Source organism: Desmodus rotundus, chromosome 1 (genome assembly GCF_022682495.2).
Source record: "Desmodus rotundus isolate HL8 chromosome 1, HLdesRot8A.1, whole genome shotgun sequence".
NCBI lineage: Eukaryota > Metazoa > Chordata > Mammalia > Chiroptera > Phyllostomidae > Desmodus > Desmodus rotundus.
In genome coordinates, this window is record NC_071387.1 from 192,923,449 (window position 1) to 192,939,284 (window position 15,836).

Here is a 15,836-nt window from a genome sequence, read left to right on the forward strand (position 1 = left end):
CATGCTGAGACCAAAGATATGGCCCAAATGAAAGAACAGATGAAAGCTCCAAAAATAGAACTAAGCAATGAAGTGATAGCCAACAAATCAGATGCTGAGTTCAAAACACTGGTAATCAGGATGCTCACAGAAATGGTTGAGTATGGTTGCAAAATAGAGGAAGAAGTGAAGTCTATGGAAAGTGAAATAAAGGAAAATGTGCAGGGAACCGACAGTGATGGGAAGGAAGCTGGGACTCAAATCAACAGTTTGGAGCAGGAGCAAGACATAAACTTTCAACTAGAAAAAAAAATGTAGAAATAAGAATTTAAAAAAATGAGGAGAGGCTTAGGAACCTCCAGGACAACTTTAAATATTCCTACATCTGAATCAAAGTGGTGTCAGAAGGAAAAGAAGAAGAATAAGAGATTGAAAACTTATTTGAAAAAATAATTAAGGAGAACTTCCCTAATCTGGAGACAGAAATAGACTTCTAGGAAGCCCAGGAAGCTCAGAGCATCCCAAAGAAGGTGGACCCAAGGAAGCACACACCAAGACATATCATAATTATATTACCCAAGATGAAAGATAAGGAGAGAATCTTAAAAGCATCAAGAGAAAAGGGGGCAGTTACCTACAAAGGGGTTCCCATAAGACTATCAGCTGATTTCTCAAAATAAACTGTGGGGGCAATAAGGGGCTGGAAAGAAGTATTCGAAGTCATGAAAGGCAAGGACCTACATCCAAGATTACTCTATCCAGCAAAACTATCATTTAAAATGGAAGGGCAAATAAAGCGCTTCCCATATAAAGTAAAGTTAAAGGAGTTCATCACCACCAAGCCCTAATTATATGAAATGTTAAAGGGAATTATCTAAGAAAAAGAAGATGATCAAAAATATGAACAGTAAACTGACAACAAAATCACAACTATCAACAAGTGAACCTAAAACAAACAAATAAATAAAAAAAAAACAAACTAACTAAGCCAACAACTAGAACAGGAACAGAATCAGAGAAATGGAGATCACATGGAGGGTTATTGGTGGGGAGGTGGAGAGCAGATAATGGGGGAAAAGGTACAGGGAATAAGAAGCATAAATGGTAGGTACAAAATAGACAAGGGGAGGTTAAGAATAGTATGGGAAATGGAGAAGTCAAAGAACTTATATGTACGACCCATGGACATGAATTAATGTGGGAAATGCTGGTGGGAGTGAGGTTGCAGGATGGAGGGGAATAAAGAGGAGAATAAAATGGAACAACAGTAATAACATAAGCAATAAAATATATTTAAAAAAACAAAATCAAAGGGACATGAAAACATAAACCTTAGTTCCTGGACTACAGGATTCATAATACCAGATATGTTTTATTGTTTAGTTTTATGTCTGTTACAATAATGTGATATGTATTAACATTAAGTGGATCGTAATTTAGAAAAATATATACTCTTTGGGAAATATATGTATTTATCACTTCTATAGTTCAATATGTTATTTTTTCATTTGTACATATTACTTAATTATATAACTCCTACTTGTATTTTAAAAAATACCTGAAATGCACTAGTTTAAAAAGAAGACTAATATAAAGTATTAATTGTTCTATCTCATAAAATGAATAAGTGAAGGTATTATTCATATCCACCAAATAAATGTAATATTTGCAAAATAATACAACTATGAAATTTGTATTTACAGCAGGCAGTATACAGATACAATTTCTATCAGCTTGTAATTACTGTGTTCTTCTCACATGTCAGGAACTCTTGGAAGTAATGTTTCTGTTATATTATTTAATTCTTTTTCAAGTTTCATCAAGTTGATAGGATTTTCATTATACTCATTTTATATATGAAGAAACTGGCTCAATGAAAGCTTTATTCTTTTGCTCTAGGTAATAGAGCTGGAAAAATTTAGAGCCAGGATATGAACTGGGGAAGTGTGACTACAGAACTTATGTCCTTATTACTATATTATATGTGTGCATACTCCTAGAGAAAATCGCTAAACAGATATTTATAAAGTATTAGAAGTTAATGTGAAAAAGTAATTACTGCAGATAATTGTCCAGTTCCTGAAGAAGAATAGGATATATAATATCTTTCTTCAGTAAGATGGTAAGTCTATATTATTTCCAAAAGTAATAACAGTTATTTGTTTAAAATTATTTCTATGCTTTTTATCCCTACCTTAAGAGACTAGCTTTTAGCAGATCATTCATTCAGTCATGAACAGCTAGGAAATCTGTATGAAATATACAAAATATCTCTTTGGACTCATCAGGGAGCTTCCAAATAATGAAGACTTCCTTAAGCAAGAGACCCCAAAGAAGGAAAATGAAAAACAAGTTTAACCACCATTCCCCTGGAAGACTTCAGTGATTTACAGAATGTCCTGAGTGGCTGGGAAGATGAACGGAGCTTGAAGTAGCACATACCATAAAAAAATTCCATAAAAAATACAAAGTTAAAGTTTAGGATTCCCCAATAATAATGTGTCTGGGTAAACAACTGCAAGTCACATGTATGCAAGCTAGGCAAATTAGACACAGACAAGGCCACATAAAGACTGATGATCCCAGCTCAATTTATATCACTTGCTGATTGAATGAACTTGGTCTACTTTTAGCCTAACTTCCTGGTTTTTAACCTCAGCTTCCTGGTAGAACCATGGACAAACTCCAAAACTGTGTGGAGGAAGATACCACCATCAGAGTTTCAGTTTTGCTCTATTTTTTGATGCTTAATTTTAAATTTTATTTAAAAATCAGTGGGTTTATATTATTAACATTGCTTCTATGTTCTCAAGTGCCAGACATGTTGCATGAGCCTGTGCATTACAATCTGTGTGGATCAAAACCCACTGGTCACACATTAGTCTTAAGAGTTTCAGTAACTGCAATGCAACAAATTTGCCACCTTGCTCACTACCAGCAATAGTGTCTTTATTAATCTCTGGCCAGGAAGATATTCAATTCCAAAATCCCATTTTGCCATTCTGTTCTCTAGGACCACTTCCTGTACAAATAGCCATAGCTGGATTTTTCCAGAAGCAGACTTTGACAAAAGATTAAAGTAGTTAATAGAGAGGTATTTGTTCTTAAGAAACACCAACGAGAAGTGACATATGCATGTAAGAAAGAAGTGAGTATCATCTTACCTAATGAGAAACTTACAACTGGACCTTAACATCACTGGAGAAACCTGAGAAATGCTGTAGAACATGCTCCTCAGAGTATTTCTGCTGAGAAGCAAGAACATGGAACATTTGTTTGTGCACAAGCCACAGTATGTTGTTGAGTGTGAGCAGTTCCCAGTGCCCTCAGAGAATGTTCTTTCCTCAGGTCTAGCTCGACTTCACACAAAGACTGAGGGGTCCCACTGCTAGTGATAGGCCTCCAAAGAAGTGCTTGCAATTGAAAGATGGGCCAGTATATGCTAAAATAGTAATTGTAAGGCCTATGTGTGGGTTCCATAGTGATAGAGCCTGTTCCACAATCCCAAATGTCCATATTCCTGCCTTATTGCTTTTGTATTACATCTGACACATGGATTTAGTCAGCTATAGTTAGTCAACTATGCAAGATCAAACTATTCAGAATTTTTATTAATGGGTATAATGACCATATGATTATCGGATCCTGTTCTAAGATTTATTCACAGACTCAAACATATTCTCCGATTATTTTTTTTACTGATTGATGATAATAATCGGTCTTCTTTTTCAATTCTACATATCTAGGCTGTCTCTAATTTCTTCCCATTGTATCAGTTTGCAGACTGGCCTTTTTTTCATTTTTCCCCCAAATAGTATCCCTTTCTTATTGTACAATACCTTGTCGTATAAGCTGACTGAAGTTGCCAATGGCGCTAAAATTTTGTTTTCCACTCTATTTCCAAAGCTACAAGTCCTCCTTAGTTTAAGAATTATTCGCCATTGAATTTAAAGCAGGCAAAAATATAACCAAGTATATTATCATGTCATAAAATTAATTACCATTCTTCTGCTCTCAAACATTATTATTCATGATGTCTGGCATCTGTTTATATAGCTAGTTAAACATTTTAATATATTTTCTGATATCATGCCACTGCATATGAAAAGTTGAAAGAGATAAAACCTAAATAATATGACACTGAAATAGTATATATTGGGTACAATAAAGGTTTGGATTAAAGAAGGAGCAGAAATAATAAGACATTGTCCTGTGGGAGGTTTCCAACAGGATTTGTGGATGAATTGGATTGTAGGAAAAAGAAAGTAAAGGTATTAAAAGTGACTTTTTGTCTTGCACCTCGGAGAGTGGTAGTGCCCGCGTTACTGAAGTACTGGGAAGACTGGGAGAACAGGGAACATTGAAGGGTGGAAAAATGTAGAAAGTTTTCTGTTTCCCTCAATTTCAGCATCTAAGTGGATATTTCAAGTACACAGAAACAGAAATTTAAAGCTTAAGAAAGAATTCAAGAAATTCAAGTGTAGGCATATAAATTTAAGAGATTTCTTTAAGGCCATTAGCCTCTATGAGATGTTGTCATGAAGCAAGACTAAACCTAGTCCTTCAAAATTAGGAATTCTACCGATGAAGGAAAAAATAGGGAAAAAAAGGAGTTATAAAAAATGACCATAGGATCAGTAAAAAAATATGGTGTTGACAATTTTTTAAGTAGCTTCACCGAATGTACAAAGAAAAGAAAATCTTTTTTAAATTCAATAAAATGGGATGCTTTCCATTATATGTAAATCTTTTAAGTTTTTATAATACTCCTGAAAACAAAAGCACTGCCCCTTTATAAGAATAGTTGCTATCTGTTCCCACTGAGCAAAACATTATTTACAAATAAATAATGGAATAAATATGTAGAGGTGCATTCAACTGGAACTGAAAATCTTCACTTGATTTAAAGAAAAAGGATAAAACAGTAGAAATAATCAAGAGACATTTTACAAGAGAAATTTTGTGTAATTACTTGTTGTTGAAATAGTAACACCATTATTTATTTTTTACATTACAATATATAGTACACCATTTTTAGAGATGTCCAAACTTTTGGCATGTCTGGGCCACACTGGAAGAAGAAGAGTTGTCTTGGGCCACACATGAAATATATTGTGAAACGTAACCACACACAAAAAATCTCATTATGTTTTAAGTAAACTTACAGTTTTGTGTTGGGCTGCATTCATAGCCATCCTGGGCCACACGTGCCCCTCAGAGTGTGGTTTGGACACTTTTGCTGATTATTTGAAAGTTGAACCTAATTTAGATGTACTCAGACACAGCAAACTTTTGTATATATATTGATATCATAATCCTTTCTAATGTGTTGAGAGAATAAGTCCAGTTATATAACAGTACACACACTATATTGCAAATATTATAAATAAAAATAAATGCATGCACTTGTGTTTGTGTAAACACACAAATGAACACATGCAGAGTTCTACTTCTCTTTGACTTGTCTTTCTTGCCACAACCCCAAACCCAGATTAAAAAAAATCATGTTTTAGTTCTTTGACTTTCCTGCCTTCTCCTGTTGCTGATGATGTACATTTTTCTGCTTCCCTATTCCCTTTAGAATGTAGCTATCTGATGTACAAATATGGTCATTGGTGGTAAATGCAACCAATTGTTCTCTGTTAATTCATTAGCTAGATAATGCGTTACCTCCCCAAGGAAATGTACTGCCTACTCTCTGTATGCATCTCCTACAAAAAGCACACTGGGGAAAGCACTAATGATGGGAATTTAAAAAGATCTAACTGGGAGTTAATTTATTCAAGGGAGACTTCTTAGAGTCCTTTAAATCACAGTAATGGAGTAGCTGCCTGCTCCAATTATGTGTAAATCAGTCCCATATGCTACAAGTTGCTCGAAGAATGGGAATATATTGTTTTATTTTTTCCTAAGGATGAGAGCAAACTAAATGCTCTTGTTATTATTGGCGGTAATGTTTTTCACTATCAAGATTTTAATAAATAGGATTAGATTTGCAATTTCAATGATATGGTAGATTTGTAAATAGATTTCTTTCTTTTTATAATCATGTGTAATGATCTATGCAGAGTGGCTAAACATAGAATGGAAAATAATCTTCTTTAATTGAATTTTGATTAATAGGTAACCTATAATCATCTTCATGGTTTAAGACTTGGCTGTATTAATAATTATTTGGGAAGAATGGGTAAATAGAAGGAGGATGGTTATATTAGTAGTCTTATTTTACTGTACATGTTTCCTAATTGCTGTATTTCCGCTAATGTCAGAACTTCAATCATCATCTCTATGCAAATGATCCCTCATCTGAATTCAGGGAATTTTATTTTTTAAACTGTGCCTGGAAAATCCACTTATATGTCTCACCAGAAACCTATGCACAATATGGATAAAACTCATAACATTATGCTTTTTAAAATATAGCTTTATTTAGCATACCAAAAAAATAAAAACAAGAAAAATCTTACCTAGTATAAACATAAAAATAGTTAAATGCCATAATTTAATGAAAGACCAAGTATTCTAAAGTGTGAAATATTATAATAAAATATATGCTATTTGCACAGAACCAAGTTAAAGCAACCTCCAGTTATCGTATGAGATCATCAATCTTGAGGTCATAATTAACAATGAAGCAAACACAGCATCAATATTTGTGCTGTTCAAAAGGGAAAAAAAGCAATCATTACTTTAAACAGATACAATTCACTGTGACATTCAAAGCAGAGAGGCAGATAGTGTGAGTTCTAGGACTCTAGACATAAATGCTGCATGTGGAAGTTTGCAAACCCTCCCACCAGAAGACCTACCCATTCAGCCCATTCTTCCATTCAAATGCGAACTAGTTGATTCAATTTAGTTACTGCTAAAGAAGAGTACTAAATGATTAAAATACAATGACCAAATATCACAGTATATATCAGCCCATTCTTCTTCTGTCACCTGCCTCAAAAATATATTTAACTGATTTAGAGGACTTGCAAAGAAATTACAGGCCAGTTGTAAGTTTGAATGAATCAGCAGACCATTATTAAGAACATACAATCAGCAGAATCCTGGAGAACAGCAGTTACAAAACGCAGCATCAACATTTAAGAAGTTTTACAGCAGCAGAGTGGGAAAGGTTCCAGTTGATACTACAGTGAATTGTTTTCTTTTTTATTTTTTAATTTTAATGATATGTATGAAACCAAGAATCCCAGGCTACATGAGTATAGCATTCATGTGTAGTTAAGAAACAACTTTATCGGAGCAGGAGGAATGACAACACAGCACTTAACAGCTATATTGTAGTTTGAATCCTGCTTTCATGATACTGTGAAGTGTAATGACGGCAAACAGAATTATTTACAAACCAATGGGGAAGTCGTTTTACCTAGGGCTAAGGAGCCCGAATCCCAAACCTGAAAGAAAGGAGCGCAAGCCTGTCAGACCTACATGACCTAATCGTTATTCCAGTGATGATCGTGATGACAATGACTGGAGTAACGGAGGAGAGAGCACATCTCTTCCACCTGCTGATTCAGCGCGTGCTGCCCCAGCACCATCCACGGAAAGAGCAGAGGCAGCCCTCAATGAAAACAGCTGTAGAGCAGAGCATGAACTACGACGTATTCCAGAAGATTCCGGTATAACACAGTTCCATTGCCAAGAAAAGCAAGAAGGAAAGCATAGTTTAATAATTCTATTACCAGTATACATCTAAAATGTCACAAAGTGATTTCTCGAGAAACCGTGGTTGATCCTGCATCTTTAAGCTGCCAAAGTTCCTTTGACAGACAGTATGGTGATAGCCAGAGGAAAAGGGGGGTGGGGGTACGTGGAGGTGGGAAAAAGGGGGAAGAATGCCATGGAAAGAGACTACTTGGGGCAAGGGAGGCAGGATGCAGTGTGAAAGTGATGTTTGGTTGAGTTTTACACTTGAAACCTGTATGATTTTGTGAACCAATGCCACCTCAATAAATTCTATTAAAAATAAAAAGAATAATGTGTCCATTTTTTTTCAAAAATTACCTTTGAAGAAGCCAATAGCAGACTGGTTGTTTGTATAAGAACCTATGAAAAGAGCATCAAAGGAAGTTGTGTGCAAAAAGAAAACAAAGTTGAAAATGTACCCATGGAATCTAAAATACAACATAGAAGCCAACAAGAATTCCAGGGGTTTTTGTTGCTGTTGTTGTTGTTTTGGTTTTCTTTGATGATGAGGAAGCAACTGGAGAGAGTCACACCTTCTTAATGGGCCCTGTAGAAAAATTGATAGTAGATCTACCACCTCCAGATAAGGGAGACATCTATCTCTATTACTAATTATGACATGCACTAAGTGAACAAAATATTTAAATTATGTTTTGATAGACTTCTTTTTGAAATATTTGGGATTTGAAAAGCTGATGAAAGAAGAAGTTGACCAAATTCAAGTATCAGCTGTTTTTTCTATAAATACCTTCATCAAAGAAAGAGGAGAAATCATCATGAAACAACTAATCTAGCAATACAAGGTGGTATGGGAGGGTAAAAACATAGATTGGTGTGTAGACATTTTTGAGAAGGATTTTATTTTTGTACTCCTTAATGAAGGTTAATTGTGCTCATACCATCCCAGAGTCAGCAAACTCAAATTTGCTCCCCCCAAAACAAACAAAGCACAAGCTCACACTTTCCAATTATATTCCATCCATCCATCCATCCATCCATCCATCCATCCATCCATTTATTTATTTATTATAATTGTTCAAGTACAGTTGTCTACATTTTCCCACCACCAATTTCCCCACCCCTCCTCTCCTCCCACCCTCAATCCCACCCCCCTTTGGCTTTGTCCCTGGGTCCTTTACATTTGTTCCTTGATGCCCCTCCCCTTTCTTTCCCCAGTTATACTCCAGCTCTCTCCCCTCTGGTTACTGACAGTTTGTTCTTTATTTCACTGTTTCTGGTTCTGTTTTGCTTACTTGTTTGTTTTGTTGATTAGGTTCCACTTATAGGTGAGATCATATGGTATTGTCTTTCAACACCTGGATTATTTCACTTAACATAATATTCTACAGTTCCATCCATGCTATCATGAAGTGTAGGAGCTCCTTCCTCTTTCTACTGCATAGTATTCTATTGTTTGAATGTACCATAGTTTTTTTATCCACTCATTTACTGGTGGGAATTTAGGTTGCTTCCAGTGCTTGGCTATGCCTTTCAATCAGTACAACCTGAAGCCTTCCATCTAAGCCAGACGTCATTTTTACTTTGCTTTTGTAATGTTGATTTCTACAGATACATGGCTATTTATGTAGATGTAATAATGATGTGATAAAGTATTTTTTTTTCATCATGAACAGACATCTTATAAAACTACAAATATGGTAATTTTGTGATAGTTTAAATAAAGGGACCAAGTAAAGAGACAATCTTGCTCTTTTCTTTGCAAGTAAATCTCTCCCTGACCCCATCTCCCTCAGTGATTTTTCCTTTCTTTGACAATTCTGCAGATTCTTGTGAAGTGTTCAGATGGATTTAACTACCAGGGCTAATTCAATTTTGTTTTTTCAACAGGGCCAATAAAGGCTGCTTGCCCTGAGGCTGTTTGCTTCAAATGAGTCCTAGGGACCGTACAGCTCTCAAATGCAATAACTGGATTTTTTGCTATTCAAATGTGGCCCTAAAATTAATCATTTAAAACCACATAAACAGCCACAAAACTATTTATTGTAATTGAAAATTTATATCCAAGAACATTAAGTTAATATTTTCAGTGTTTGCAATATTCAATAGTGACTGAAAATATACAACAATAAAATTTTGCAGAGAATGGCTTGACTGGCTTTAAAATATTTTAAAATTTAATTATTTGAAAAATTGAAAGATTTCATATTCGTCAACAGGAATTGTTTATTTTGTTATTAAAATTTCATTAAATATGCTGATAAATATAAGGTCAATCTGTTTTTTTTAATTTTTAAATTTATTTTTAGCAATGGTACTTTGCTCTTTTTGGTTAAAAATATTGTAGTAATTACTTCTATTTAAGTTATTACTCATTGCTTTTCAATGTTTTCTTCATTTTCTTTATATGTTTAAAACATTCAGACTAAAAATTAATATTAAAAGATATATTGTATATTTGAGGCAATATTTTACATTTGTTCTTACAAAATACATACTGTTTTTGTTTTTAAAGACATGAATAATAAAAATAATCTAAAATCTCTTCTAAGAAGTGAGAATATTGCAAATAATATTCTTTTTTTAATTTTTATTCAGTTACAATTATCTGCATTTTCTCCCCATCCCTACGCCCCACCCCAGCCAGTCCCTCCTCCCTCCCCCACCTCTACCCTCCCCCTTGATTTTGTCCTTGTGTCCTTTATAGTAGCTCCTATAGACCCCTCTCCCCACTATCCCATCCCCACTCCCCTCTGGCTATTGTTACATTGTTCTTAATTTCAATGTCTTAAAGGTGAGATCATATGGTATTTGTCCCTCACCTCCTGACTTATTTCACTTAGCATAATGCTCTCCAGTTCCAGCCATGCCATTGCAAAGGGTATAAGCTCCTTCTTTCTCTCTGCTGCATAGGATTCCATTGTGTAAATGTACCACAGTTTTTTGATCCACTCATTTGCTGATGGGCACTTAGGTTGCTTCCAGTACTTAGCTATTGTAAATTGTGCTGCTATGAATAAACCTAACCAAGGAGGTAAAAGACCTGTACTCAGAAAACTACACAACACTGAAGAAAGAAATTAAGGAAGACACAAACAAATGGAAGCATGTACCATGCTCATGCATTGAAAGAATTAACATCATCAAAATGGCCATACTACCCAAAGCAATTTATAGATTCAATGCAATCCCTATTAAAGTACCTATGACATATTTCACAGATATAGAACAAACATTTCAGAAATTTATATGGAACAATAAATGACCCCGAATAGCTGCAGCAATTTTGAGAAAAAAGAACAAAGCAGGAGGGATCACAATACCTGATGTCAAACTGTATTACAAGGCCACTGTAATCAAAACAGCCTGGTACTGGCAAATAATATTCTTAAAGTTAAATACATATCTTCTCATCACCCTATATACATTGTTGTTTGTAATGGGAAGTCTTCTACCAATGTTCAATTACAAAATAATAATGCTCCCTGATATTAATTTATTGATATAGGCTTTCACCTTTCAATGCATTTTCTGAAAGAAAAATAAAAGCCTATTTGTTCCTCTTTTTTTTTTAATTTCTACTAAATTACCGTTTACAAACCAGAAAAATAGAATGGATGCTAATTACCCAACATTGGTACTCTAAAACCCTGAGATTTCTAAATAAAATATTTTTCTATGATTGAACTGATCTTCATGGTAAAATCTGGACACTCTATAAATATATACATATATCCATCCATACATGCATAATACAAACATATATAACACTTTAGTCATTATATCCAAAATCATGTATGAAAGAAACAACAGAATAAAAAGAGGAGAAGACTTAAAAATAGTTGTAAAAAGGCATAACATATAATTTGAACTAAAAAATGTCCTTAAATTTCAGGCATAATTAGTAGTGGAATCTATCATGTTTATTGAAATTTTGTAACATTAGTTTATGAGCTGTAGTACATAATTATTTTTACAATTAATATTAAAGTATACACTTTATGTTAAAGTATTTCAGGTTTCATGGGTTATACAGCTTTACTGTATAAGATGCTGATGATAACATTAATGTTAAGAATAACAATAAAATATGCAGGTGATGGAACATTTCTCAAGGAGAAGGTAATGAATAAAACATCCTTTTTAAAAAAAATGTCTAATTGATGTGCAAAATTGTTTCTTGAGGCATTTATTTCTGGACCCATGCACCTAGTTTTAGGAAATACTTTTTTGGGGGGGGGGTTATTATGTGGGATTTAGAAGGCACCAGGCATACACTAGGTCTACTAAAAAGAGTAGAAGCAGAAATCCTCTTAAGCCTAATTTTTCATCTAAGATTATTTGCATTAGAAATTTGGCTTCCAGTGTATTGATTTCTCAGAAACTCACTCAGTACACAGTAAGAACGTTCTGGCTACATTTATTTCTATGTGCAAGAGCAAAAGAATGAGAACATCGAGGCCATTGAAACACAAGCAACAATGACAAAAGTCTCAGCTCTTTCTACGTCCAGGTTTGTGGATTATGAGCTCTGTCATTTGAAATATCCTGTGGTTGTTTGTTAGGGCCATGATGGCTAGTACCTATCAGAAAGCTTAATGTTTCAATTTCCTGTGGTTTAACACCACCTGAAAGTCTTCAGATATCAAATAGTTCACCTCAGTCAATGAGTTACTAGCATTTAGAATGTACACATGCATTTAAATACTACTTTTGTACTAAAAGCTGATCTTTTTCATTTTTCCCTGCATTAAACATTATAAAGGCAACTACACTAGATATTTACTATTTAATTTATTTCTACCTATTTCACCAGTAATATGGCTCAAACTGCCTTGCTAGGGCTATACATCCATTAAGTAGAAATACCAAATAGTGGCTGATGATAAGGGTAGGATAGCACTGTCCACTCAGAGAAATTAGCAAAGTCTGGTTTTCTGTGCGAGCTCTGTGCACATTTATTAGAGAATCAAACACCTCTGCTTGACAGTCTGTGCGGCAGAGCTCCGTCCCTGTCCAGTGCTATGTAGTGCTAATGAATGGAATCAGTGCTCTTTTAAAAGAGACCCCAAAGAACTCTCCCCTTCCTCCATGTGAGACACAATGAGAAGACAGCAGTGTGCCATCCAGAAGAGAACTCTGACCAGCAACCGACAATACTGGCACCCTGATCTCGAACTTCCAGCCTCCAGAACTATTGTTTGTAAGTCACCCAGTCTGTAGTACTTTGTTACAGCAGCTGGGACTAAGACAATGGCTATGTATATTCAGATATACTATCTCCACAATAACCTGATACTGAGTTTCAGTACAATACATAAGAAAGCCACATATTGTATATAATGATATCATGTGACTTAATGTGCTTCAATCAGATTCCGTCTCTCTCTCCTAGGAATCCACAGTTGAGTTGAATGTCAATGGAAGGCAGTTAAAGCTGAGTCACTCTGACCACAGCACCTGAAAGAGTATGGAAACCAGGTTTTCCTCACACAGTTTTATGTGCTTTCTGAGACATAATGTAATATGATTTATTTATATTCCTTGAAGGTTTTCTGGCTCTCTGTCATTCCAATCATTTATTTTCTTCTCAAGAAACCATATTTTCTATCACTTAAACCCAAACATCCCAACCAACACAATATACCATAGAACAGAATCTCAGTATTTTTTAACTAAAAGATCCTTAATTTTTTTTAGTTAATGCTTATTGAGCACTTGCTATATAGACAAAACTATAAAATAGAAACTCAACTTAACTCCATAAATTGAGAAGAAGCATGAGGATAATATGAGAGAAACTTTCAATAAAAGAAACTGCATTTAACTAATAAACATGGACCTGGCTGGTGTAGCTCAGTGGACTGAGTGCAGACCATGAATCAAAGGGTCGCAGGTTCGATTCCCAGTCAGAGCACATGCCTGGGTTGCAGGTCAGGTCCCCAGTGAGAGACACATCAGAGGCAACCACACATTGATGTTTCTTTCCCTTTCTTTCTCCCCCCCTTCCCTTCTCTCAAAAAATAAAGGAATAAAATCTTTATAACTAAAAAACATGAAGTCAACTATGTTAACAAATAATTAGTAAACCCCTATTTTGAGTCAGCTATATATTTAATCTATACTTTTGTGACTTGGCAATTTATTTGAAAAACAGACGCTTGATGTTAAGGGATAATCTAGAAATAGATAATTGTAAAATTAGTGTGTTTAGGTATGGATCTAGTATGATATCAGTTAAAAATTACTTTATATCACAGGCATTCTTTAAATACTTTTATATATTCCAGAATTTTAAATATAGCTTATACTAAAACCACATGTAAGCCTTGCCATATTTATTAATTTAATTGAATAATTGAAAAAGAAAATATCTTCCATAATACTATATAATGTTTCCCAGACCAGAATATAGGAATCATGTGTCTAATATTATCTTACCTCAATATTATAATTTTACATATTTGACTTGCAGCAATGAGAAAAAGCTCTAATGTAGTATCTAAAAAATAGCATACATGGTTGAACACGTCTCAATTTGTAGTTATCAGAGTATTTTTGTGCCTCTGAAATCCTATGGATCCACTTTCCTAGAGGGCAGGAAAACCAGAGTAGTGAGGCAACCTCCTGGTACCACTTTTCCATTTAAGGATTTGCTCTGAGAAGAGTTGTTATCAGCAGAAGTAGAGTTCGTGCAGTGTTTGTTGCAAGGAGAATTTCCTGAGACCCACATAGGAGGAAAGAGTTCTGTGGTGAACTTTATCAACGATGTAAAATTTAGTCAATTTCCTTCTGACTTCCCAATGTCCCATCTCTGTCCATCTCACCATGGAAAAAGTCCAAACTTGTCTTCAGTAAGGCCGGGATAAAAGCCCTGCTGAAGACCAAAAAGTTTCTGCCAAAAGTTTCTTCTTCATAATTCAGTCCAGTCCAGCATTGGCTAGCTCAACATGTGTTTCCAGCTCCAGTCCATTGTGTTGTAGTTCTCAGGTTCCCTCCTGGAGCCTGTGTGTGGAGTCTGCACAGCATCGGTCCATATGGCTGCTAGGGCCAGGTGGCTATGGAGAGTACAGTCACACGCACGGTGTGAGTGTGGGTCACTGGGCGAGAGAGAGAGAGAGAGAGAGAGAGAGAGAGAGAGAGAGAGAGAGAGAGAGAGAGAGAGAGAGAGAGCTTCTTTGTTCCCTTGAGATTACATTAGCTTGGGTTTGGAAAAGGCCAGAAGCTTTTTCAAATTGGCCAATGAAACTTCCCGAGCTTTTGTGAGTTTCTGATAGTTCCACTCCCTAGTTAGACTGAAAGCCTCTTTGGTCAATCATTTCTCCCTGTGTCCCCCAACAATGTGATACTAGAGGGGGGAGGGAAGAGTCTTAGTCCCCTTGGTAGAGAAATGTTGTAATCCTGGGGTGCGAAGTTATAGCTACTTGGCTAAGGCAAGCAAGCTTATGTTGCTGTACATTAAACTTAATGTGAAATACCCTTTGTTCTTCTTTTCTTATTAATAAGTAGCTAAAGACTAATTGTACAGGGTAATAATCTGAGAAGTTGAGAGACTTATTAATTTATTAATTTTGGATACTTGCATACCTTTGATGAGGGGATGTGAATTAAAATTCAAGACCAACCTGAGAGGAGAGTCTAGGATTACACACTAAAGCTTCATGTAGGACCCTGAAGAGACATGTCTTCAATCCGGGTGAACAGAAAATAGGCCAGCATTCACAATGGTGGAATCCAGCTCCAGATCTTCCCGTTGCAGTTCAGGTTACATGCCTCTGTTTAACTGGATCTTGAAATGACATTTTTGTAAGGAAAAACAATTAGGGTTTTAAATTGTTATGCAATCAATGCTTCACGCATAATTTCTGGGTTCTAAGGCAAAAATAATCAGTCATGCAACAAGCAAATAGCTAAAAGCAAACCAAGAGAGAGAGAAAAACAACAGAAACAGAAATATCATTGTAAAACTGCCAAAAACAAAGACAAAAAGGAAAATTATAAAGGCAGCCAGAAAATTAAAATTAAAAGTGAGAATAAAGGCATATTCCTTTCAAAAAAATACTCCTCAAGAGAAACAATAGAGGCCAGAAGACAATGGACTGAAATCTTTGAAATTCTGACTTCAAATTCAATGCCCTGTGAAAATATCTTTTATAAATGAAGACAAAGTAAATTTTTAGGAAGATGGTAACTGGGAGAAGTCC

At 35.2% G+C, this 15,836-nt stretch overlaps 1 non-coding gene and 1 pseudogene across 1 annotated transcript; one reads left to right on the forward strand and one right to left on the reverse strand.

The window, feature by feature from the left end:
• The first annotated feature begins 6,875 nt into the window (after positions 1–6,875).
• LOC128780215 (sentrin-specific protease 6 pseudogene) lies at positions 6,876–7,890 on the forward strand (annotated as a pseudogene).
• On the reverse strand, positions 7,159–7,286 carry LOC112321235 (small nucleolar RNA SNORA63). Its single transcript, XR_002976513.1, has one exon. It is a non-coding gene; the product is annotated as a small nucleolar RNA SNORA63 (small nucleolar RNA).
• Positions 7,891–15,836: the final 7,946 nt, after the last annotated feature.